A 27,843-nucleotide genomic window follows, 5' to 3' on the forward strand; every position below is an offset into this window, starting at 1 on the left:
AAACAGTATAGTCGTATTTTTCATACTAAATATGTGAAACTTTTGCCATTTATCACTAGAGCAATATATATAATTTTTATTAATCTATCAACGACCGTTAAATATTGGCCAGTGAATATTGGTGCGTGTTAACGTAACCATTTTATTCGCTAGGTGCACGACTGGTACTGCCCTCATTTTGTCGGACTTTCTACGTTAAATCTTATGGAGTAAAATTAGTTCAAGCGGCTGCCGCTAGTACTAATGTCGGACATTCCATAAGATTATATTATGTGTTAGTGACGATCAGCGCCACTTCCCCCTCTACCGACTTCGCACCTTGCCAATAGTACAATAACGTCGATGAATATTTTTACATTCTCGAATATTTCATAATAAATCACGACTGACATGACACTTTTATTACAAAGTTTAATATTACTCGATTTGTATTTGTCGATATCGGCACTACAAAAATGTAGAAATAAACTAAATCTATTTTTTCACTGTTAACGCGCCTATGAAATTAAATTTAAATCTACGTGGGCAGATAAAGCAATTATTTTGTTCAGTCAGGCTAAAAATTAGTGTAAGGCCTGAGTGGACGCTCGAAGCGGAGCGTTCGGCGGGGCGTGCAGCGTGGCGTCGGGCTCACAAGTGTTTTGTGCAGCGTGCACTAAGGCCGCTCGTATACGCTTGCATTTGTTTAACATGCACGCCGCACGCCCCGCCCCGCTGCACGCCCAACTCGAGCGTCCACTCAGGCCTTACACTTAGAGGTAAGTGCGCTCAATGCTTGTCGAGGCTCGTTTTAATGCTTGGCCAAATACTTGTTACCAGTACTTACCGGTACATAAATACTACACTTGTGTAAAATGAAGAGTCTCGCAGGGTCATTAACGCAAGTCACAACCGCTGAACTCATCTTGAGTAGGTGCGTTGCACTTAGTCACTTCCGGTTTTAACACATTCACCGCTACGAGCGTATAGTTCGTTTTTTTTTAACATTTGAAAAATACTACGCGATCTGTCAACGTTACGTCAGTGTCTTTTAATTACAAAAAGATTTTTAAAAATCTAAGTAACTAAGTAGGTATTACTTATGAAAGCAAAAGAATGTAAATAATAGTACTTAAGTATATGATTCATAATTGTTACATATTTGCCGTGACTTATTTTTCAAATGTGTTTTTAATAAAAACACATCAAGATTGTTTACCTTTTTAGGGTTCCGTAGCCAAATGGCAAAAAACGGAACCCTTATAAATTCGTCATGTCTGTCTGTCTGTCCGTCTGTCCGTCTGTCCGTCTGTCCGTCTGTCCGTCCGTATGTCACAGCCACTTTTCTCCGAAACTATAAGAACTATACTGTTGAAACTTGGTAAGTAGATGTATTCTGTGAACCGCATTAAGATTTTCACACAAAAATAGAAAAAAAAACAATAAATTTTTGGGGTTCCCCATACTTCGAACTGAAACTCAAAAATTTTTTTTTCATCAAACCCATACGTGTGGGGTATCTATGGATAGGTCTTCAAAAATGATATTGAGGTTTCTAATATCATTTTTTTCTAAACTGAATAGTTTGCGCGAGAGACACTTCCAAAGTGGTAAAATGTGTGTCCCCCCCCCTGTAACTTCTAAAATAAGAGAATGATAAAACTAAAAAAAATATATGATGTACATTACCATGTAAACTTCCACCGAAAATTGGTTTGAACGAGATCTAGTAAGTAGTTTTTTTTTTATACGTCATAAATCGCCTAAATACGGAACCCTTCATGGGCGAGTCCGACTCGCACTTGGCCGCTTTTTATAATGCTAAAAAAACTAACTATAGACGATAACATGGGAAAACCGGATTGCTGGCAGTGACTGGTGCTAATAGAAGTAGCGTCAGTGTTTTTAGGGTTCCTACCCAAAGGGTAAAAACGGGACGCTATTACTAAGACTCCGCTGTCCGTGCGCGTCCGTCCGTCTGTCACCAGGCTGTATCTCACGAACCGTGATAGCTAGACAGTTGAAATTTTCACAAATGATGTATTTCTGTTGCCGCTATAACAACAAATACTAAAAACAGAATAAAATAAAGATTTAAGTGGGCTCCCATACAATAAACGTGATATTTGACCGAAGTTAAGCAACGTCGAACGGGGTCAGTACTTGGATGGGTGACCGTTTTTTTGCTTGTTTTTCTTTGCTTGTTTTGCTATATTTTTTGTTGATGGTGCGGAACCCTCCGTGCGCGAGTCCGACTCGCACTTGGCCGGTTTTTTAAACGACTCAAATGTAGAAATGCATGAAATCTTAATGTTGCTAAATGTTTAAATCTATTGGGAATTACATAAGATAATATAATATTATGAAACATACAAAAAAGCGGCCAAGTGCGAGTCGGACTCGCCCATGAAGGGTTCCGTATTTAAGGGATATATGACGTATTAAAAAAAAAACTACTTACTAGATCTCGTTCAAACCAATTTTCGGTGGAAGTTTGCATGGTAATGTACATCACATATTTTTTTTAGTTTTATCATTCTCTTATTTTAGAAGTTACGGGGGGGGACACATTTTACCACTTTGGAAGTGTCTCTCGCGCAAACTATTCAGTTTAGAAAAAAATGACATTATAAACCTCAATATCATTTTTTAAGATCTATCCATCATACCGTATGGGTTTGATGAAAAAAAATTTTTTGAGTTTCAGTTCTAAGTATGATGGGGAATCCCCAAAATTTATTGTTTTTTTTTTCTTAATGCGGTTCACAGAATACATCTACTTACCAAGTTTCAACAGTATAGTTCTTATAGTTTCGGAAAAAAGTGGCTGTGACATACGGACGGACAGACAGACGGACAGACAGACAGACATGACGAATCCATAAGGGTTCCGTTTTTTGCGATTTGGCTACGGAACCCTAAAAACAGTAAAGAAAACACTGCATGATTGTTCCTGGTTTGGAACTGATTGTGTGTAGGTACGTAAATAAAATTAATTGTTCAAATATTTATTTTAAACACCCTGCTTATTAAGCCCTTAATTATATCACTAATAATGTTGAGTATGAAAATCTAATCATCACAAAGTAAAGACAATGTTATGGTGTGTACTTAGTAGTAGTAGTGTTAATAACGTAATAGTGTTAAGAAATTGATTTTGGAAACCTTATCGTAGAATAATTGTGCAATAAACATCAACTATCATTAAGCTTCAATTCAATCAAATAAGTTTATTTCAAGATAAGCCTTTTTCTTATTGTAGATTATAGTAATATTTTGGTACCTACAGAGAAAATGCTACAAACGTCTCAGTGTTAAGTGGAGCATAATCTGTTTTCCCCAGTCTCCCCTCAAAACGCTGGCGCTCATTAAAGAGTGATTTCCAGAAATACAATGCTTTCTGTTTGACCTTCCCTCAAAGGTCAGGTAGCACCGCCAAGCTGAGGTTGTTTGTATGATGGATTATGTGTAAGATGTCTGGAAAAGTGAAAAGGACTAGCTTAAATTGTAAATATTAGCGCTCAAGCGTAAACAAAGAAAAGGAACGGTTGTAAAAGAAAGGGTGTAATCTAATACCTTTAAACGAGCAATTCTTGTTTATTTATTTATATAGATATATATTTCGGGGATCTCGGAAACGGCTCTAACGATTTCGATGAAATTTGGTATATAGGGGTTTTCGGGGGCGAAAAATCGATCTAGCTAGGTATTATCTCTGGGAAAACGCGCATTTCCGAGTTATTATATGTTTTCCGAGCGAAGCTCGGTCACCCAGATATTTTTATATTAAAGTAGCTCAATCAGAATTATTAATATTTTTTTTCTACTCCCGTACTTTTATTTGTCTTTTAAAGGATCATGCACACACCTTTAAAACCCTACCTTACAGTTGTCAAGACAAGTCTTTAGTCTATTCCCCAAAAAAGAATTTGTACATACACGCAGTATCTTTTTGGCGATTTTACAATACTTCGTGTAATGACCACTTAAAAAATATTGAATGAAATACAGTGTTGCGAACCTTATTTTAAATGTCATCTCTGACAAATAAGTGAACCATAGACATGTTTTTTTTTTAATTTCATTCATTCATTCATTCTTTTCCCGCCCGTACCCTCCATTTTTGCTACTTCTTGAAATAAAAATATTTGTTAAATTTACAATTTTATTTCAAAGTAAGTGCTTGGTAGTAGAAAAAGTATTGTATACAACGTTGTTTAACTGAGTCAAAAAATACTCGTGGCGTCTTTAACAATTTTCGGCTTCGCCTCAAATTGTTACTCACGCCACTCGCCTTTTTGACCCCTCTTAAACAACGGTTGCATAAAATACTATTATCTCCGCTGGCGACATAGCGTTCAGTTTGACACTTGAGGAAAATGGCAGACTTAATATTAAAACAAACATAAGTACAAACAAAAATAGGTATAGATGGTCAAACCAATTTGTCAGTAAATAGGAACAAAAAAAAACTATACTCATTTTTTTCTTTTGGGTGCTAGTACTAGTGTAAGGCAAGGCAGACAAGGATAGTATGACCCTCTCTGTCTATGTTTGAAATAAGACAGTCCTTTGACACACTTTATAAGCCACGTGGAAGGGCAAACTTTTAAATGTCAAACACCTATGGTAGGTAACAAAATATAGTCTGTGGTAACAATTTTAACTCTCCTGGAGCAATATTCATACATTATACTAATATACTATTAAATTTATTAATCGCTCGCAGCGCATCTCGCTCGCACCAGTAGGTACAGAGGCCCTTCCGCAAAAAAACGAAAATAGTTTTTTTTATTTGCCTTTCTATGCAAAAGCGATAGAGAGGCAGGTAACGAAATTTCGTTTTTCGCAATTGTCCCTCAGTACGGATACCATCAGTTTGGCACTGACATAAACGCCATCGAGAACGTAATTTACTTTCTATACATCTCGCTCGTACTCGCATATTAGTGCAAACGAGATGTATAGAAAGTAAAATACGTTCTCGATAGCTTATATGTCCGTTTTGACACACTCATGGTACGGACTCAGAAGTACAAGCCAGATACAGTCCGCGTCAAATTCCGTCAAATTGAAATCAGTACCAACAGCTTCTGTCTCTTAGTCACCGATTTCGGTACGGAGGTTTCGACAGGTAGGTACATAATGGTGTATTTGAGTAGGGTGTTTGCACTGTTTGCATGTATCTTATATAATAATATATAACATTTGTACACGCATACGAGTAACATCAGCCACTACACCAAAACGCACTCAACCACTCGGTGCAATAAGCGCCACACACTGAGTGTAATTAAAGCATTTGCTATCCCATTCAAATACAAACCACAATTAGAACCACGCGTAACATTTATTTTCTGTTTTGTAAATTTCCGGGGTACAATAAATAGAAAGTTTATTAGAACAAATTGGAATTTTATCTTCCAAAAATTTCATGCGTGTAGCAAATCATTTGGTATTTTTTATGTTATTTCTACTCAGAATCACGAGCTCTTTCTATCCTAATAGGAGAAAAAAAGTGACCTAAGGTTTTTATTTCCATTCCGTCACCATTTTTCATAGTCTTTGTATGGCGGTCGCGGAATGGAAAGACCGAAAAATCTATGGAAATTTTGGGACACTTTTTTTCTCCTATTAGGATAGAAAGAGCTCGTGATTCTGAGTAGAAATAACATAAAAAATACCAAATTTAAAAAAAAAGTATAGGGGACAACAAAAAAAAAACGCCCAATTACGATGATCTTAATCTGAAATTTCCAGCTGTGACCTTCGCGCAGTTAAGACTGACCAACAGAAGCACGAGTAAATAGCCAGTATTTTTAGGGTTCCGTACCCATAGGGTAAAAAACGGGACCCTATTACTAAGACTCCGCTGTCCGTCCGTCCGTCCGTCTGTCTCATGAACCGCGATAGCTAGACAGTTGAAATTTTCACAAATGATGTATCTCTGTTGCCGCTATAACAACAAATACTAAAAATAAAATAAATAAATATTTAAGGGGGGCTCCCATACAACAAACACGATTTTGTTGCTCTATTTTTTGTTGATGGTGCGGAACCCTCCGTGCGCGAGTCCGACTAGCACTTGGCCGGTTTTTAGGGTTCCGTACCCAAAGGGTAAAAACGGGACCCTATTACTAAGACTCCGCTGTCCGTCCGTCCGTCCGTCCGTCCGTCCGTCCGTCCGTCCGTCCGTCCGTCTGTCACCAGGCTGTATCTCACGAGCCGTGATAGCTAGACAGTTGAAATTTTCACAGATGATGTATTTCTGTTGCCGCTATAACAACAAATACTAAAAGCAGAATAAAATAAAGATTTAAGTGGGGCTCCCATACAACAAACGTGATTTTTGACCGAAGTTAAGCAACGTCGGGCGGGGTTAGTATTTGGATGGGTGACCGTTTTTTGCTTGTTTTGCTCTATTTTTTGTTGATGGTGCGGAACCCTCCGTGCGCGAGTCCGACTCGCACTTGGCCGGTTTTTTTTAATTTTAAAGTGGGTGAGTGTATTAGAGTAAAAGTGAAATTAAAATCGCTGTTTAAGCTAGAATTATAAATTCTTGTCACTTTGATTGCGAGCTTTTTCTGAAGTATGAGAACTTATTTCTTTCTTGGCAATAGATAATAGAATACAAATAATTTAGTCGTGAGCACAAACACAACATAGAAAATTATACAAAACAGATAAACATAAAAAGGATAAAGTGCCACGAAATGGTCTCACCTCAGCATGTTGCTGGCGATTTCCAGCGCTGATCTTCCGATGAGACCATCCGGTGAAACAATCACGACACGACAGGTAAAATGAATTACACCAAAATGAATATATACCTAACATAAAAAACCAAGATAGTAATTAGTTAAAAATACATTACAATAAATTACTATGTATGGTATGTATTACGTAAGGTATGTTGGGGTAATACCGGATGCGGGTTAAGACCGTACGAAATTAATTTCCGCCAAAGTAGGCTTTATTTCTTAATTTCGACAACAAGGTGCAAGACGCCATTTCGTTGCGCCTCGGCTGCCAGTGCCCCTACCCCGCTCAGTGATGTTGGACATGTGCTACGCGCCATTAAAGAGACCGAGGTAATTTTGGTCATTTTTCCGGCCATCCGGTCTTCGCCCTGTAATTTTTGTCGCGTATTGTGCTAAAACTGTGGTTATTTTTGTGATTCAGTTTATGTAAAATTTAGTTTTAAAGGTTTATCTTTAAATCAATCCAATCAAACCAGGCCTAGGACTGCTGTAGACCGATTTCCGATCTTCACCCTTTTAGGTAAAGATCGGAAAGCAACAATCCGAACTTTACCCATTTAAAATCCAGCAGTAATTGTCAAACTTTCAATTTTTATGACCGCAATAATTCTGTTTTTATTGTAATTATTTCGTTCCATAATTTTTATTCAAGGACAGTAATTCAAAAGGAAGAGATTTTAGCAGTGTATGGAGGTATATATGTAAGAATGTATTACTTAGGAAATTGTTTCTGTTGACATATCAAACTTTGAGAGCCACAGATTTACCAAATTTTCACGTGTGGGTTAAGATCGGATGCAAAAATACAAAAAATTAAACATTTGATGAGAACTTTTAAGTTTCTAGTTATTCATGGCTGCAATTTATATACGTTGGAGGAGGTTAAACATCGGATGTATCCTTTTGAATACCTTATTATCTGAGCATTAGAAGTGGTTTTTTTTCGCCATCCGATCTTAACCCATGATGACAAATTCATCGTTACCCTCGAAAAAAAAGTTGTCTCATCTTTACACTGGTACAAAACTGAAACCGTTGAATATTGAAAGTTGCCAATATTCAGGCCTAAACTATGGTTATTATTTAACGAATTGCACCCCATTTCTAGAATCTATCACTTACTGAGGTCGAGAAAAAAAATTTTTTCGCGAGGTCTCTCAATTAGTCCCAAAATCGTCCGGTATTATCCCAACATACCTTACAGATCAAAGGTTTAGATTTCTATGTCAGCCCCACGTGGAACGGCGGCGTTCCGGTGCGGGCTGCGCGGCTCCGGGCTGCCGTGTCACGCGCATCTCATGTAACTTTAAAAGTTGAGTTTCGAGATAATTACGTTTAAAGTTTTAAAGATACAAATGCTGTTATCGATGACGGTTCATCGTATTTTTTTTATTTTTTTCTAATCTACATGTAGGAAATATGGTCACAGAATAGGATCTTTAATTTTTTTTTCGCATAATTGAATAGTTTTCATTTTATTCGAATTAAATGGTTTGGCATGACCAACACTTCCATACTATAGTGGTCACACGAAGTCATGTAAGTCAAGTTACATGACATACGCGTGATCAGCCGTGCCACGTATTAAGCGAAATAATATTGTTGTCGTATAAACCAAGCGCTCGGCCAGTCATGCGTAAGTGCCTAACTCCGGTAACTTAAGAACATATATCATGCAACTCAAGTTAACCGAGTTGTGTCTGACGCCATCGGCAAAAAAATGAAGTTACATGAGTTAGTCATATGCTTTTCTCAGTAAATAATGAAGATTTTCAAAATTTTCTTTTTGTAGATATATATTTAATGGTTTTTAAGACGATTTAGACTGGTTATCCGTAACTCGTCTAACTCGAGTTAACGGAGTTTGGCGTGACACGGCAGCGGGAAGGCTCGGTAATCGGTACAATATTAGTCCAATGCGGATTGGGGAATACTAAATACAATTTCACCCTTTATCCCAAATTCGGGCTCATACGAACGTTAAGCGGGTTCCAATTGATTTCGGGAAAAATCCCATTTTAATGGCTACATTTGTAAAGCCCGGTATCGATAGGAAGCGTTGTTTGTTGTTCTAATGCCTTATTCAGAAATAAATTCGATACATGAGAATATAATCACTTCTTAAACCAATACAATTTTTCCGATTGCATTTGAAAAGAGCCAGGGTAACCTAACCCCAATATTTGGCGCACAGAGCAGTGTTAACAAAAGTGTGTGTTCGCCTGGGGGTAATTCGGTTTCCACAAAATACACTCTTCACTTCCAGGAATGCACTTTTCTCCTGATATGACAAGCAAATCAAAAAAACTAGATCCAAACATTCCAAAAGCCGAATCTTGCTGATCGTGTTTTCACTTTAGATCTAAAGAAAGCGAATCAATACGTTTTCAATATAATTTTGATACGTTAGCAACAATAATGGCCCCTCGTGTTTAATGGCAAGGGTTGGCATTAGACTTAACATTATTTATATTTTTTTGTAATTTTATCGTTACGAAGAATCCGTACGGTATTTTGTAATAAAATATGCTATTTTACAGTACATATGGGGCACTAGTGCGTAAAATAGCACTTTTCGTCCGTATGTCGAAACTTTAAAGTGCCATATGTACTGTAAAACGTTGTTCGATACACGTGCGAATAGGTAATTCGCAACTCGTGTCGATTTAAAACACTCCCTTCGGTCGTGTTTTAATTTATCGCTACTTGTTTCGAATTTCCTCTTTTTCGCACTTGTATCGAAAATAACTATTGGGTATTTTATTGAAACATATATCTGTACTATTCATATACCTACTGAATTATGATAACATATTATTCTCGTACCATTCAGTAATGGTCACAAAACTAAGTTCTAAAAGAAAGTACGAGTAGGTACAAGCTCACAAACTTTTTCTTTTATTTTAATAAATAACCATTTTTTTTGTAATTTAATACTTGCCCTAATCCATTAATCCATCCTTGCCCGCCATTTTTATTCATTTATCGAGTAAATGTGCAGTACATGCTATAAATATGAACTCGTTATCGTGTAATATTCGTCAATTACTCTCAAATAAATTAAATGAACGTCCATCTAGCTAGAATGGTACTCGTATTTCATCCAGAAGCCGATTGTGTTATAAAAAATGGATACGGGTTTCATCTTGTTTTCATAGGATTTTCGGTTGAACTTCACAATGGGAAAGTCGTCTCGAGAATATTTTTCTGTTTTTTTTTCTCATTAATGTTATTTAAAGTGTATAATTGATAGCTTCTAATGCAGTGAACTAACCAAGAACTTTTATGTGAAGCTAATTAAGAATTAATCTTGAAATACGTTTTACCATTCATTAGTCAACAACCGGCAATCCATCTTGTCTATTTGTAATGTTCAGCTATCATTTCACTAAAAGCAACTACCGAACAACATCGTGCTTTAAGAGCACACTTTTGACTTATCCTTTACCTTAAACCGTGTCTGGCTAGAGGACAGAATTTATCGTTTTATAGGTGCTGTACATGGCTAAAATTTATTTATAGCCCAAAATATTGTTTCAGTCCCGTGTGGATCCCACTTTGAGGTAGGCTAAATCATCGACAGTATCGATAGTGCCATAGACTGAATTGTTTTTATACGACCATGAGCGGGAACACCAATCAGGGATATCTGTTCACGCTGATCGGTGTCATAAGGCATTTCGCTCGCATTTATTGGTACACGTGAGATGCCTGATCACGTCTCACGGTCGTATCAAAATGAGATCAAATACATAACAAATTGTTGAATCAGAATCGGCCTTCCAGTTTATTTCTACCCGCGCAAAAAGTTGTGAAATATTACGATAATGGTAAAGATACTAGTTATGAAATATTGGCATCGACGTAAAATATCCGATGTTTCAATTAAGTAATCTGATATTCCATTGTGAAGAAGTTGTTACTAATTAGATTAGATTAGATAGATTTGGATATCGATAATGGTTACTGATAATGGATGTGTCTGTGAAGATTCAAAGTACCTATGATTAAAACGAACCGATTTACTTACATCGAAGCTTTTCATATATTATGTAGGTATAGGTACTTAGTGATTTTATGATTTTAATTTGATATTTGCCCGCGAATTTTTAACGCAGTACCTACTAATTAGGGTGTTGCTTATTTCGTCGAAATTGAAATTTTCTATGTCTCACCCCCATAAATTGTTCTCTTTCACTAAAAAACAAATGTGGATTTATTTCAGAATGTTTAATCTCGTTTTAGGGGTCGCTACCGAATTTAGAAAATTTGGTTCCTCTATACATGATGTTTTTTGTTTTTAAATTTTCGTTTTTTTTTTGTAAAACAGTGAGTCAAAGTATATGGAAGCTATTTATATGTAATTCAATACTAGGTATAGTTAATATATATTTTTAAATAATTTTTATTCCTGTTTTAGGAGTGCGCACTGCTGAATCAATATTTAGACGCCTAAAACACGCATAATAAGCTTCAAAAAAATTGTGGTATTATTTTATGTTAAACTGCACATTAATACACCCTGACCCGTTGTCTCATAAAAAAAACGATAAAACAAAATCTTGTATGGAGGGTCCAAATTTTAAAAATTCGGTGGCAACCCCTAAAACGTAATTGAAAAATCTGAAAAAAATCCACACTTGTTTTTTAGTCAAATAGAATAAATTAAGCGGGTGAGACATAGAAAATTTTAACTTCGACGAAATAAGCAAAACCCTACTAATGATGTATGATTTTTCAACCGAATATCCATAATTTAGGAAAGTATAACAAGTACGGCATGTAGCGTACGTATTTAACGTTATATCAGTATGACTCTTCAAATTTTCATACTATATAGGTAAAATAAAATAAAAAAAATAACTGGTCAGCCGGCCTAGCCAAGATTGCAATCGCTATCGCTTCGCCATCGAATCGCTTTGTGTCTCTCTATCACTCTTCCATATTAGTGCGACAGTAACAATTGCGTTTCGATCGCTACGGAGCGTTAGCGATTCGCACGTTGGCTACTCGGGTTGGGTTCTCTTTTCTAGTCCAAACCACAGACTAAATAATAGTACTAAGTACAGAAGACTCATTCTCTAACAAAACGCGTCTGTTACGATCAGCACAGATATGGCCGCTAGGTGGCGATAGCGCCACGCGCGGCTTATGGATTTCCCCAAAATTGGGGCCAAACGGATGTACTTTTAGCTGTAGCAAAGCGACGAAATCGCGGAGTGAGACACGCCTGTCCAAACACTTTCTTCTCTTTCATGTAAGTAACGTAAAGTGATTCACCGTCGCAATTCGACGACTAAAAACCTTGACGTCAAAATACGTAACTAATCAAAAACCGACAAAGGCGAATGCTTTGACCTTTCAAAACCGTAAACGATTGTCATCGAAGCAAACCTACTTTTTCCATGCCCTACTTTTTCCATTTTCCGTAATCAAAAAATTCACCGATTCTTTTTCATATAACCCGTTTATTCTAACAACAAAATGAATTTGCTCGATTTCACCCGCCCGATTGTTTCGCGGATTTTTCATTCGTATTTGTTCCCTACATATTACATTTATGTAGTAATGAATGCGCAAAAGGCTTTGATTTGTACGCGGGCACTTTTCGTAGCAAAAAGTTGAATTTTATTTACGATGTGCGTATTTCATGTTTATCGAAATTATTCTTCTGTGTGAAACCGTAATTCGGTTTTGGTTTATTTAAATACATATTATATTTATGTAGACAAAAAAATATTAATAAAATGACATTACCTTTAAGTAATGTAAGTAACAATATCTAACCATGGCTTTATGTGCCTGCTCTATTGGAGCCGACCGGCATATTGAGAAGTGACGGCAAGAGACCTAACGGGATGTCTTTGATTCCGTGGAGTATGGGACGGGTGCTAGTGTGGGATGCAACCTGCGTAGACACGCTGGCCCCGTCACATCTCCACGGAACCTCTGTGAGGGCGGCAGCTGCTGCAGAGGCGGCCGAAAATGCAAAGGTGGGGAAATATCGCGGTCTCGGTGTATACAGGTTTATTCCTTTCGGCGTCGAGACCCTGGGTTCGTGGGGTCCTGGCGCTCTGAGTCCCTTTGGAGACCTTTCAAAGAGACTCAGGGACGCAACTGGGGACCCAAGAGCTGGCAGTTACCTCGCTCAACGCTGAAGTCTGGCAGTTCAGCGGGGTGACGCAGCCAGCATCTTGGGGACCTTGCTTGCCGCAGGGGCCTTTTTAGGGTTCCGTAGCCAAATGGCAAAAAACGGAACCCTTATAGATTCGTCATGTCTGTCTATCTGTCTGTCCGTCTGTCCGTCTGTCTGTCCGTCCGTATGTCACAGCCACTTTTCTCCGAAACTATAAGAACTATACTGTTGAAACTTGGTAAGTAGATGTATTCTGTGAACCGCATTAAGATTTTCATACAAAAATAGAAAAAAAACAATATTTTTTTGGGGTTCCTCATACTTCGAACTGAAACTCAAAATTTTTTTTTTCATCAAACCCATACGTGTGGGGTATGGATAGGTCTTCAAAAATGATATTGAGGTTTCTAATATCATTATTTTCTAAACTGAATAGTTTGCGCGAGAGACACTTCCAAAGTGGTAAAATGTGTCCCCCCCCCCCCCTGTAACTTCTAAAATAAGAGAATGATAAAACTAAAAAAAATATACGATGTACATTACCATGTAAACTTCCACCGAAAATTGGTTTGAACGAGATCTAGTAAGTAGTTTTTTTAATACGTCATAAATTGTCTAAATACGGAACCCTTCATGGGCGAGTCCGACTCGCACTTGGCCGCTTTTTAGATTTAGGTTAGTTTTAGTTTAGTTTTATTTTAGAATAGTTTTTAGTTTGTATTTAGTTTAATTGTAATTTTAAGTTGTTTTTATTTATTGTTTTTTTTGTCATGTTTGTCATGTTTTTAAGTAATTATATTACTATTATATAGACACTACCTCGTCACCATAATGAAATGGAATTAAAAAAGAAAAAAAAATCAGAATATATTCTCAAAAAAATTGCACGCAAGTAGACATGTAGAAGCTACAACACGCCATGTTATTCTGACGAGTCAAATGGGATTTTAGTTTACCGATGAAATGGCAAAATGGTCGCTTTGTCACGGTCCGTCATTACATAAATTCAGTTTGTAGAAACAAATCTTAATTTCTTGGCTCGGAGCTCTGAATAAATGTGGATTTATAGTTGAAATGTTTATGTAGGTACCTATAAAATATATTGTATGACATCCGCCGTTATAACATAACAAAAATACATACATTGCACATAAGTTCCAATTTCTGACAATAAATCGCAGATTAAAGGCTGCAAGCAAAACTTTTAGATTTGTATGATAATAGTAGTGAGTTGTAATAGTATATTGTTTGTATGGCATAACTCTAGTTAAGTAATGTATTAGGTATAAGTATGTAAGTTAAGTGGGTAGAACACAAAAGGATAGAGAGCGCTTTATCCGCCAACAAACTGTCCTCAGTTTGGCGGAACATAAATATGTAAATACCCTGTAAGTTTTTTTTTGCGATAAATAAATTAAAAAATTAAAATATTTTTTCTTATTATTTACAAATACCGATAGCTATAGTCTTAGAAATTGTGCAAATTGGTTCTTGCACCAATTGAATGCGTGAGTTACTTAAGTGTCGTTGTATTATGTCACACTATGGTCACACTACTTTGACGTCTTGTATTTTATAGTAATGTAATATTTTTTCCGTAGGGCGATTGTGCACTACAATGAATTTTACTGTCCGGCAGTCCGATACTGTTTTTACGGTCCGATATGGCACGCCATTAAATGTATACAGTAGCTTGTGCACTAGACGTAATTTTACCGTCCGACATTTTACTTTTCCCCATTCCGGACAGTTTTTTTCCGGTCCGAGATGACAGCCATGAAAAACGTGTTTATGCTTGTGCACTGCGTCTGGAATTAGTATAATTCATGACTTGGCCTAGCGGGGGCGGGCCTCTCTTTTAGTAAAAAGACGGACAAGTGCACAAGCCAATCATCTGTTTTTTTCATGACACTGCGCCGCACCTGCGAGTAAAAATACGGACAAGTGCACAAGCCAATCATCCGTTTTTTTCATGCCATATCGGATCATGAAAACTCGGACTGCCGGACAGTAAAATTCATTGTAGTGCACAATCGCCCGTAGTGTCTAATATGTGGAAAGAGAAGAGTCGTGGGATGTATGGGCCCCAATACATTTCACGACTCTTCTCTTTCCGAACAGACTCTCTGGCTATATATAAATATATAATACATATCTTCACTCTGTTTAAAAAATATGTAATTTTTTATTCCTGTTAAATTTAACCTAATCTTCGTACAAACTAAAAAATCCCGCAGCTTTTGTAACAATTCCCATACTCGATATAATATAGATAAAGACATTCATCTCGTCTGAGTCCATTAAATTCAATATTCTACCAGAAGCCCTACAAATAAATCTAGTGTGAGCAGTATGATTAATATCTGTAGAACTCTCGGGCGTACTTATCAGAACACTCGTGGATAAGGCATTATACTTGTGTAATTTACTACGGAGTTGGCGATACAGTTGCTGGAATAGACGGTATAACAAAATTCGAATTTACAATTATTTTGAATTCCTTTTCACATCATCCGCTGTTGCAATCTCGTACTTTTGTATTAGTGGGAACAAGATGCAACAATATATTATATTTTTACTCCCAGTACGGACTGGGAGTATGGACTGGTGTACATAATATTGTCATTGGTTACCCTGATATTTACTCATTAAATAAAACTCATGAAATATAAATTTGAAATTTTACTCGTTTTTAAAATTACATCCAAGGTAAAATGAACCCTCATTCAAGTTGAACTTTTGATCTACTCTGTTGCATTTGCACTCATTCTTGCTACCTAGTATTACCTATTTGGGGGACGAAAGCATATTAAAACGAGTAAGCCTCAAAGGCCTTTTAACAAATCAATATTTCGCATGTCTGACATATACGTTAATCATTTTCACCCATAAACCAAAAGGCTCCCACTGATAAATACGGATCTGTAAAGTCTGGTCACACGATGGTGTCATGAAACGGTTTTCTGCTATGATTAGATTTTTCTTTTTTATAAAATAAATGCGTACTTTTGCCGTGATTTGTATGTGTAAGAGGAACGTCACTATTGGGTGTGACGTCAATATTGGGTGTATAAAAAATTATTTTGTGCACTTTAGATCTTATTGTTTCGGTTACCCATGCAGATATCGACCCATCTGGATATTATGTGCAATTGCCTCTCAAGAGCTACATTGTCAAGAGGTTATTCGACCACCTCCATGTGTCGGATGATGCAGCTTAAGGGCAGCGCTTTGAATTACTTCGATTCGATTTTGAAGTCCTTCATTCTCTGTCTATAGAAATATTTTACTCAACTTGGTTGGATCAACTTTCACTGTCGATGTCACATCCAGCAAGACTGTCCATTGGCTAAATCTTTCGCAAAACTCTTTTATACCGATTTTATTTATAATGTAAACGGGGCCGCACACGATTTATCCAAGCAGCGAGGGAAATAAAGAAGCATTTTTCGTGTGAAACAACCAACTCGGCCCGTTTTTTATCGGCTTATTTGTATTAAAAGCGCTGTTGCGTGGAAAAAATGTAACTCCCCTTTTACTACGTTCTGTGTTGTAAAAACATTAAGTACATGACAGATGTCATTACATAAATTACTTTTAGGGAGGTTTTATGCTACAATAGGCAGGTTTGTTTTTTAAGACTGTAAATAAGTAAATATTATTGGACATTCTTACACAAATTGACCAAGCCCCACAGTAAGCTCAAGAAGGCTTGTGTTATGGGTACTCAGATAACGATAATATACAAATACTTAAATACCGTGAAAACACCCATGACACCCGTGACGACCGGTCTGGCCTAGTGGGTAGTGACCCTGCCTGTGAAGCCGCGGTCCTGGGTTCGAATCCCAGTAAGGGCATTTATTTGTGTGATGAGTACAGATATTTGTTCCTGAGTCACGGTTGTTTTCTATGTATTTAAGTATTTGTATATTATATCTATCGTTGTCTGAGTACCCACAACACAAGCCTTCTTGAGCTTACCGTGGGGCTTAGTCAATTTGTGTAAAAATGTCCATTAATATTTATTTATTATTTATATATTTATTTATGATTCAGGATCAGGAACAAATATCTGTACCCATCACACAAGTAAATGGCCTTACCAGGAATCGAACCCAGGACCATTGGCTTCATAACGCAGGATCACTTTTTTTTGTTTTTTCTTGACTTTATGTCTTTGACTTGACTTGATTAAGATTTAAAGTGTTCAGCTAAAACAATCCATCAGTTCGCTATCTTATCAATACTGCTGTAATAGACTGGACTAGGCGTCGAGATGAAGCGACTGCGGACGTTCAAACTGAATATTGTACAACTAAGATACTCAGCGAAGTCACTTTTTTTAAGAGTGTATGAATTATAAAGTGGGTTTTTAGTTTCCCTAGGGAAACCATAGGGAAAAAATCAAGTCACACCTACATACCAAACCTGACACCTAACTAGACTGTTAACATCATATACATTATTTTTGGCGTTATCATTACATCAGATTTACCAACTTGTAATGTTTATGATCTTATTTATAAGACCTTGAATATCGTTCACGCTGGTTACACTTGGACGGAGGTCGGAGGATCTTGAGGGGAGTCGGAGACAAACAGCGTGTGTTTCTTATGGCGTACCTATATTACAGATTCGCTAGCCTAAAATAATTATAACTAATTACAGCGCCACCTATGCACTGTAAAGGGAACTAAGTACCTTACTGAAGAACTAAGTACCTTTATGTAGATCGATAAGACATCTAGGGATCGATAAAGTATCTAAAAGGTCAGATAGATGGCGCTGTTAACTGCACAAGTTAACACACGCTGAACATTTTTCAGTGATTAAGCTGTTCTAAGCTGCAATAAACTTGAAGACTAGGTCACAGGACCCATCCACTATCGATAATGATCCTTTTAGACAGGGACATCAATCTTTATCTCAGACTTATTTTTGCTGCTCTTATGTTCTGAATTATCTGTTTACAATAAATAATGCGAGAGTGAAGGAGCGGTAGTTGTAATTAAGCTACCTATTTATTGAAGTTGTTATTGGTGTTTAATTCGTCCGCTGCAATATGTTGGCACGTAGGTTTGCAGGGTGCACTAAGGAAGTCAAAATAACTCTATTCAGGGCATACTGCCAGTGCTTCTACACCTGTAACCTATGGGTCAATTTTACGCAGAGAACGTACAGCGCTCTTCGAGTGCAATATAATGATGCCTTCAGGATGTTGCTCGGTTTTCGAAGGAGGTGTAGTGCATCGGGCATGTTTGCGGAGGCAAGTGTTGATGGCTTCCATGCGATTATACTTAAGGAAACGCTGTGCCTAAGGAGGCGAGCTAGGGCTCGATAGGCTGCTGGGAAGTCCGAGCGGCATCCTGAAGGTATTTGCCGGGAGGTGGGACTCACCGATGATGCGTAGATGGATCGGTCTGCACTCCAGCTTTGTAAATTATGATAGTTAGTGATAAGACAGAGGACAATGTAATTTAATTTAATTTATTTGTAATATTAATGTTGTATTCGTTTTTTGTTATTGTAACTGTTATTTAATTTTTAATTTAATTTATATTCCTATGTTGAACCGAATTTGATTGAATAATGTATACTAACACATATGGGTCTTGCCTGAAATATTTTTTTATTTAATTTTAATTTAATTTAATTGGTTCTTTTTTTGGATGTAGGTTCCTACCTATGATTGTTTTTATTTAAATCGGCGTGAGTGCCTCTTATCTTCACCTTGAGTAGATAGTTACGATCAAAAGTTTTAACAACGCTGGTAAAAAACAAGAATAGTGCTCGCCTAATGGTAAGCAGTTACCATAGTCTAATTAATGACAGTGACATTGACAGTGACAGTCTTTTATAGAAAACACCAACCGAAACTTATGAAAAGTATACTCAGATTGTAAATTGTGGTAGCAAAGTACTTTAAGATTTTCATAAAACGAATATGAGGATACAAGATTAACAGTAAACAAGTACAAAATTCTCATCTATTCCGAGCTAACAACTCACAAAGTTAATATTACCTACCGTCCATTTTTCACCGCACATTCAAAACAACCTCTTATTTATCGCGTCCGACGAGGAAAGTGGAAAATAACTTGCGGAAAAAATAGTAAACGCGAGGAAGAAATCAAAAAGTTCAGACCGCGGTCCCGGCGTGACGAGTTGAAAAATAAAATTATGCGAGAAGTTCCGTGTACGCAGAGTGCTCCCCGTTCCTGTATTAGTACAACCGACCGAGTCAGAGTGAACATTTAATGTAGAAAAACCAGTAAAACGGCCCAATTGAACTTTAAGATACGACAATTAATAAATCTAGAAACGATATATGGATTAGATATGTCAGTGTCATATGTCACGTTTTTTTTTTTCAAACAAAAACGTCACTTTTGACACTGACACTCACCCTGTGCAAAATTGTAGGGAGTAAAAGCCAGAAAAAAAAATCCATATCGTTTCTACATCTATTATCTAAGTTTTGCACTGACATAAACGCCGTCGAGAACGTAATTTACTTTCTATACATCTCGCTCCTACTCGCATATTTGTGCAAACGAGATGTATAGAAAGTCAATTACGTTCTCGTTAGCGTAAATGTCAGTTTTGACACTGTCAGTGACTCATGGTACGGGCTCTGAAGTAGGAAAGTACTTCTCTTTCACTGTTAAGTTTCGTTTGTTTTTTACCGCGCTTTTGTGACGGAATGAACGTCATAATCGCGGCAGTAATGCGGCGGTTAACAAAACCCTTTTATCAAGGAAATTTACAATACATCGGCGGAAACGGCGACGCTGTGCAACAATAATGAAGTTGCAGTTGATACCTAGCCGATCGTCGCCTTAAGTATAAGGCCTGAGTGGACGCTCGAGTTGAGCGTGCAGCGGGGCGGTGCGTGCGGCGTGCATGTTAAACAAATGCAAGCGTATAGGAGCGGCCTTAGTGCACGCTGCTCAAATTACTTGTGAGCTCGACGCCACGCTGCACGCCCCGCCGAACGCTCCGCTTCGAGCGTCCACTCAGGCCTAACACTAAGACAAAGCGAACGTAACTGATAGTGCAATTCGTCAGGACTGCCAGAAGACAAAAATATATTATACTGTTTTTTTTTACAGCAATGAATGTAACTTTATCGTGCCAAAAACACACATACATTTCAGACCTGACAATGCAATTCTTTCGTCACGTGTTTTATTTACTTTCTTACCGTGGCATCGTATTTATTTCGATGTTTTTCAAGTTTGAGGAATATCTCTACCTATGTGACAGGGGCCATTAAAGTGACATCAATTGTCCATTGATTCAGTAGAAGACGTGAGCAAGACTAGCCCTACAAACTCAGTAAGTGTACACAGATTGATAGGTACTTACTCTAATCTCTCTTTAACCGTTATGTTATGAATTTATGATAGTCAGTACTGTAATACTGAAAAAAAAATAGGATGTCACATTTAAGAGATACGGTGTTACAAAAGTAACCAGATGATGTTCAAATTGACACTTATTATCGCGTATAAAGCAAAGAGTATCGGTATTTGACGAAAGTGTTCAACTCGTATTTGTAGAGTGACTAATGTCGTAAATAATTTTTTCTACTCCCGTACTTTTATTTGTCATTTAATAGGTCGTGCACACACCTTTAAACCCCTACCTTATAGTTGTCAAGACAAGTCTTTAGTCTATTCCCCAAAAAAGAATTTGTGCATACACGCAGTATCTTTGTGGCGATTTTACGATACTTCGTGTAATGACCACTTAAAAAATATTGAATGAAATACAGTGTTGCCAACCTTATTTTAAATGTCATCTCTGACAAATAAGTGAACCATAGACATGTTTTTTTTATTTCATTCATTTATTTTCCCGCCCGTGTCCTCCATTTTTGCTACTTCTTGAATTAAAAATATTTGTTAAATTCAGAATTTTATTTCAAAGTAAGTGCTTGCTCGTAGAAAAAGTATTGTATACAACGTTGTTTAACTGAGTCAAAAAATACTCGTGGCGTCTTTATTAACAATTTTCGGCTTCGCCTCAAATTGTTACTCACGCCACTCGCCTTTTTTGACCTCTCTTAAACAACGGTTGCATAAAATACTATAAAACTTTTATATTTACTACACAAAACAAACTATTTTCTACACAAAAATGAACCATATTTTCACTAAAACTGTACGATACTGTAGCTTATAGTTTACCTACTGAATGCGTCGGCATGATCCAGCTCACGTCTCCTGAATCATCCTGTATACTGGTTGGCGTCCGACAAAAGCTCGCTAAGGCCTGGCTGGCAATTCGAATAATAGCCCTGGAAAGGGATGCCTCAGCCGTGGAATGACGTAAGTGTATTTCGAATTTATAAAAACGCCTGCCGTTTAACGTTGAACTGTAGGCTGATGGAGATCTTAGGTTATTTAACTTAAACTTTATTTTTACAGGCTTGCGGTGAAACTGGTTTTAACTTGTTTTTGCTGAAAGGATTCTGTTTTTTAATATATGTTAATTCGCAACTGGTGTTTGACAGCCAGTCAGCCATATTCGAACTTTAAGATACGTCAAATACTAGATATTGAAACGATATGGATTGGATATGTCATGTCAGTGTCAAACAAGTGTTAATAGTGAAGTTTCTTCAAACAAACACGTCACTTTTGACACTTTTTTGACACTGACATATCTTGGTGATGTGTAATAGATAATATATCTAGTCCAAAATCGGAATCGGGCTCAGTGTAAGCAATTCAAAAAGATTTCCGTCGAAGTTTGAATGAAGGACCATTGGTTTCATTTTTCCCTTTAAACTTATTGTTTAAATTGTAGTGGCTTACCTTTAAATACGAATTCCTTGTTGAATTTATTCTTTGCCTCGTCTTAGTTAATATCAGTAACAAAAGACAAAACCGTGAAAATTTTATATTAAATAAGTAGTTTAGATTTTTATAATTTCCTACAGATTTTGTCGTTTTATTTTTTTGCTACACTGTACAAATATACAATACACATAGTTCGTTTAAAATCACATAATTAAGTACCTACCAAGATTTTACAAAAGCTTAAAAATCTATTTACAGTGGATCTCCGATTTCTGAACGATCTGATCTGACAGACAGACAGAAAGACATGACGAAACTCTAAGGGTTCCTAGTTGACCACGGAACCCTAAAAAAGCAGTTGCATTTGTTTGACCGTCAGTTTCTTGATCCCAAGCTGTCAATGTGAGGAAAACTCTAACAAACACAAACTCAGTAACGAAAGGGCAAATTCAATTGCTCCATATCTCACACCTTTTGAAGTTTTCCAATTAGGGGAACTCGTGTAGGCATTTCGAAGATTTAACTAGAGGCCGGAAGTAAAAATACTTGGTATTATCGTGTGAAATACTTGTGGACTTATATCTCTTACTCCTATCGAATTTGTCAGTTTGTGCTGCCCTTTACCAGTTAATAAACCGGCAACTTTTTTTTTTCGATTCTACATTTGCTTTTTTTTTTGGAAAGACCGTCATAGGACAAAACCTATCGTATTTGTATACCTACGTACTTTCTCAGACACAGAAAGAATAAGCTTTTGCCTACCTAAAATACGTTTTCTTCTGCGGGCGCTGTCTTCATACCTATTTCAACCTTTTTATTCCCCTTAAATCACACAAACCTATGAAATACGAGTAGGTAGGCAATTAATAATTTCGGCAACTGAACGCCTCTCGATTTCACCATAATTACTCTTTGAGACTAAAAGTACATCCTTCCTCGCCCCACACTCGTGTAAATGCCTTTACATTTAACTTGTAACATGTAGAGATAATGCGCACATCTGTGACCCTACAAAAGACAACTTTGCTACAACATTATACGCAGAGTTTCGGGCGGAATTAGGCGGGATATAATTGAATGGCAGAGTTTGTTCTGATTGTGGTATTATTTTGATACGCGTATAATGCGTCTTGGGGAGGATTTGAGCGTGCGGCACAAACGTGATTAAAAATTTGTAGACAGAGCCTTTGTTTAAGAAATGAAAGCTTTCGCTTATAAACATTGGTTTCATGTCACTCATTAGACGAAATGTTTTGTTTGAATTTTCAATTCTCAAAGTTAATGATTACCTAACGCAATTTTTATAAAAAAATATATTTTATTGTACATTTTGGACTTGGATGGGATTTTAATGGAGGTGAACATATTTTTCCTCAGTTCAGTCTTCTGTTGACAACGAGGTCAAAGGCAGGCGCGGCCCGCCGTAAGGAGCGCTTGTGCGGTGCACTCCCATATATAATCAAAATGAAATTATGGTACCTATTTAATATATTACTACTTAAGATCGATCGTAAAAAACTCAATACCAATTAAATAATAACCTTTATTCATTATAAGTTTATAGACAGCTCACCAAGTCACCACTACCTAGTCTACCTACACGGCGTACTCCTATAATTTCATAGAAATCAAAGGTAACGCGCGAAGCGGAGCGCTTTGGATTGCGCTCCTATGGAAAAAGATTTAGTACATTCGATCAATAGGAAATTCAATAAGAGCGAAAGAGAAGTCTCACCAGAGCTCCGCGCGCGAAACAAAATATTTTCTATGAGGGAAGAGGCAAAATCGGTGCGGCGCTCCGAGTCGGTTGATCTGCGCGCGCATCCCGCGCGCGGCGCGCGCCATGTTAATATTGTTGTCACTTGTTTCTAAACAGACCTTAGTCAATTTTAAAGTATGTGCGGGAATGCAATTTTGGCTTTTTTTTTTCATTCTAAATAATGAAACAAGAGTTTAAACAGTTAAAGCACATAATTTGTTTGTTGTGAGGTGTTTAAAAATGAATGAATTTAACGTGAGATTGTGAAAAAGTTTACAAAATCGACTCGAGTTAAATTATGGACGACCTTGAACTTTCGTAGCAATGTTACTCAAAAACAAAAACATATATTTTTTAAATCAGATCCATAACCAAAAACACCGTGGTTGTGTTGTGTGAATGTGATAAAAGTAACTAGCTTATTTTGTTTTTCGTGTTACCTAGGAATATTATGTTTTGTGTTTGGCGCGGGCGCGGGCGCGGGCGACGGCTGTGCGGTGAGTTTGTTTGGACCGAAACAGGTGTGTTAACAATTTAGCACATCTTTCCATAAAATTTAATTAAAAACATTATATCCATTTGTAAAATGAACTGCAGTTGGCGTCTATCGGTCGTCAAGATATTCGTAATACCGAAAATATATGAGAGAGTTCAATGACCGGGTGGACGGAAACCGACATCTAGGTACTTTGCGACGGTTAATTGAATGTGTAGGTTTAGTTTTTGTTTTTTATTGTGAGTGAACACCCATAATACATAGCTACCAGCCGCCTCTGGTCAAAGGGTTCAACACTTGTATTTTAAATTTACTATTCGCGATATACTTAATCCGTTTGAATACTTTTATTTCAATAATAACTACCATGAAACCAAAAAAAAGTAACATCCATTTTTATGTTTAAGTCACCATTAGTTAGAACAGATCAAAGGTCGGTGGGGCCAGCCAGAGGACCCTGTCCGACGGTTATTGTTGCACAATGATTGTCCCGACACACTGTCGGTCGTCAAGCAAGAGTAATCCCGCTTTAATCCAAAGTCCGTCCGCAATTTACTCACCAAAGGGCGCGGTCCGGCAGCAAATTGTGCCACCGATCGATGTAGACGTACGAACATAAAGAACTTTTTCACGTGTCATGCTTCCAAATTTTGTTTTTCAACCGTAAGCTGAATAAAAGTTTTTTAAGGATTTTTATAAGCGTAGAATGTTTTAATTTTCATGCTTGCTAAATTCGTTCTGATGGCGGTGGTGGTGTAAACTGTTTATATGATTTGACGTATTTGTTTGCGTAACAGTGAGCCAGATTCAGATTAGATGTTTTGATCTTATTTTGATCTGATCTTTAAATTCGGATCTGATTGGTGCATGCGAAATGAAGTGAAATTCGTGCGTGCGATGCACGCTAATCGACAAGACGTCAAGGTCGTATCAAAACTAGTTCAAAATCACAACAAATTATGAAAGAAATTTATTTACAAACAAGATATATACAGTGGTATTACTAAAAGAAATTAAAAACTATCTATCTAAAATAGGCCCTTGAGGCATTGTACCAAGGATGCTGGCGACATTTCCTCGCTGTATCGCAATGCTGATACGTTGTGCGAGGTAGCCGCCAGCTCTTCGGTCACCAGTTACGTCAAATTATTACATTAGAATCTAACTTCGTGCCAGGCTCTTTCAATCGCGTGATGTAAAAGCGAAACTTATTATATCACATGGCTATCCATAATACGCCTGCTTTAGTCAAACTCACTAGTCGACTAACATATCTCCACTAAGATATTTCGAGAACAAAGTTATCTCTGTAACGAGGAATAGTTCGGCACTAATTGCTCCGCCAATCATAGACATAGGAACACAAAGATTTTTTTTCAAACTAGGTTTTTAAGGTGCATCCTTTGATTGAAGGTTTCCTACGTTTTTGATAGGTATAGGAGTCTATAAAATACCTTTTTCGGTCTTAGTTCGGAGTTCCTAGTTATCTGAATATATAATTTTTCTATCTTTCAATAAATACTCAAATTGGGATTTTTACATAATTATTTCTGCTTAATACTTCAGTGCCAACGCCTATTTTCTGAACTGTCACAATCAATTGGGTACTTTCCTCTACTTAAAATAAATTATTTCACACCGTGCACGAAATAAAGCACCAGATAATTCTTAGAAAATCATAGATAGAAGTTATTTTTAAACACAATTTCTATTTAATAAATCAGATAGAAATATAAAAAGTAGGCGAGTTTATGGTGACGTCACTACACACGTTTTCATATTAATCACATATTGGCAAATCGTTTTGACAGTTCTAAAAAAGAAGCTGATTTGACTAGTAGGAAAGTACCCAATTCTATCAAGCCTAACATTGCATAGTCTATGTCCCGCCGGAAGCCTAGTTATGACAAGTTATTCAAGTTACCGGAATATAGTCATTTGGTTGTCAAGTGTAGGTGGTTGAAGCTATTGCGAGCTTGACTTTGAATGATTATAAGGTCAAGGGTGTCTATTAAGTATTCAAGTCCAGAATCCAGTCCTTGTGAAAATTTGTGCAAATAAGGAATAGCTGATAGACAAATGTGTAAAAACATAACCTGGTTTCAGCGTAAGCCGGGTAAACGTCGATAAGATGCCCTAGGAAGAGTTTTAAATCCACGAGGCGTTCAGCAAACTCTGTAAAAAACAAAGAAAGCAGTGTTTTAACGAGACCTGAATGAAACAAGGAGGGCTAGGACCCGGATACCCGCGGAACTTTCCCGATATTTGAATAACAAGGAAAACCTTTTTCTTTGTCACCCCATTTTCAACTACTGTTTAGTCGCGTTTGAGAGCTACAAGTATGTAGCACTTGAAAATCTAAGCTATACGAAATGAGAAAAAAAGGCGTGTTTATTGAAGCGGTATGCAGATTTTACAATTTATTAGTTTTAATAATTGTTATGACACGTCGAACGTATAGAGCGTCCCGGTAAGTGCAAGCGAGATGCCTATCTGGGGGCACGGCAGTGCCCCCGCCAAGTCGAGCGCGAAGCAAACACTGCCGTACCATCCTTTACTGGAACCATTTCGCCGCATTTTCAGGCCCCTATTTGAGAACCTCTGGATAAGACCAGAACGCAGAAATTTTCGTCATCCAGTAAGCTATAATCACATACTTAAAATCCAAAGTTTCAAGTCTGTAGGTCATTTAGTTCCGAAGTTAAGCGCAAGCAAAGTTTCGCATTTATGACACTCATTCATTCACTCATGATCATCAGCATAGAACTAGTCCTTCCCATAAACTCAGAGAGCTAGGGTTTAATGGCCACATAAAGGGTATACCTAAAAATATTGCAATATCAGTCACGTTTGGCAACATTTTACATGAAAATGTTTTTGGTGGGATCCTTTTGTCATTATGCAGCCGTGCGATGGCCAAGTCATTATACGTATTACAAATTAACCTGTCAAATCCCACGATATGACGTCACCATAAGCGTTCTGGCTCATATATGAGCCGTGGGAGCTGACAGATTAAAGATACCTATCTTATTGATACAGTTTTAACACCCCCTGGCACTGATTAAAATAACCGACTTGGTTTCACATTACAATATCTCATAACTTTTTTGTAGTAAAAGCGTTGCGAGACTTGCACCTGTTTACATGTAATGTTTTTGATGGTATTAATAAGACTGGAAGTGCACTTGGAGAGCAACAGAAAGGGCGGATTTTAGACGGCGCGCGTACTCGTATACGATTTTAGTTACATTGCGGACCATTGAGGTTACATCAATTCAGCCGACCGATCAAACGACGCAATGTAGTCAAACTCGCATGCGAGTTATTGCCCCGTCTAAATACTCTAAATGAGCCCTAAGCCAGGAATCTAATACCGGTACCTATTCTTTTCATACATATTAACCGGTGTTTAGGTATCTTGGCTGTTAATGTTTTTTTTATGCATTTCATCAGCTAATCTAATAATTTATTGTTAGTAACAATTGATAATACCTACCATAAAAACATTGCGCATGCAAGACAATATTTTGATTTTTAGTAAGTACTAGTAACGATATATAACAAATTTTAAAATCAGATCATCGGTTGAGGTCAAGTAAAAGAAAACATAGTTAAAACTTAGAAAAAAACAATGGTACTCCAAGGGAACGCTTGCGCGAGTCAGACTCATAATTGGCTGGATAAGTGGTTCAAACTGCTGCAAATTCCCATTTCTAACTTTCTTTGAACCTCAAAATACAAAGAGATTAAATCTCTTTCGACACACCAATTTCCAAATCGGCATGCAAAAGAGACCGTCCGTCTCGCTGAATAAATAATCCGAATCTGAATTTGTAAAAGCCCGATGTGAATCCGTGGCGTGTGACGTGACGTGACTTCGTATGCGGGCAACAATCGTA

At 37.2% G+C, this 27,843-nt stretch overlaps 1 protein-coding gene across 1 annotated transcript in view; it reads right to left on the reverse strand.

Moving 5' to 3' along the window:
• LOC134656886 (TWiK family of potassium channels protein 9-like) overlaps window positions 1-21,756 on the reverse strand; it is a 69,078-nt gene extending 47,322 nt beyond the window's left edge. The window contains exon 1 of the mRNA XM_063512425.1: window positions 21,702-21,756. The gene's annotated coding sequence lies outside the window, so the exon portion shown is untranslated. The remainder of the gene's footprint in view (window positions 1-21,701) is intronic.
• Between the last annotated feature and the right edge of the window lie 6,087 nt (window positions 21,757-27,843).

This window comes from Cydia amplana, chromosome 19 (genome assembly GCF_948474715.1).
Source record: "Cydia amplana chromosome 19, ilCydAmpl1.1, whole genome shotgun sequence".
Taxonomy (NCBI): Eukaryota; Metazoa; Arthropoda; class Insecta; order Lepidoptera; family Tortricidae; genus Cydia; species Cydia amplana.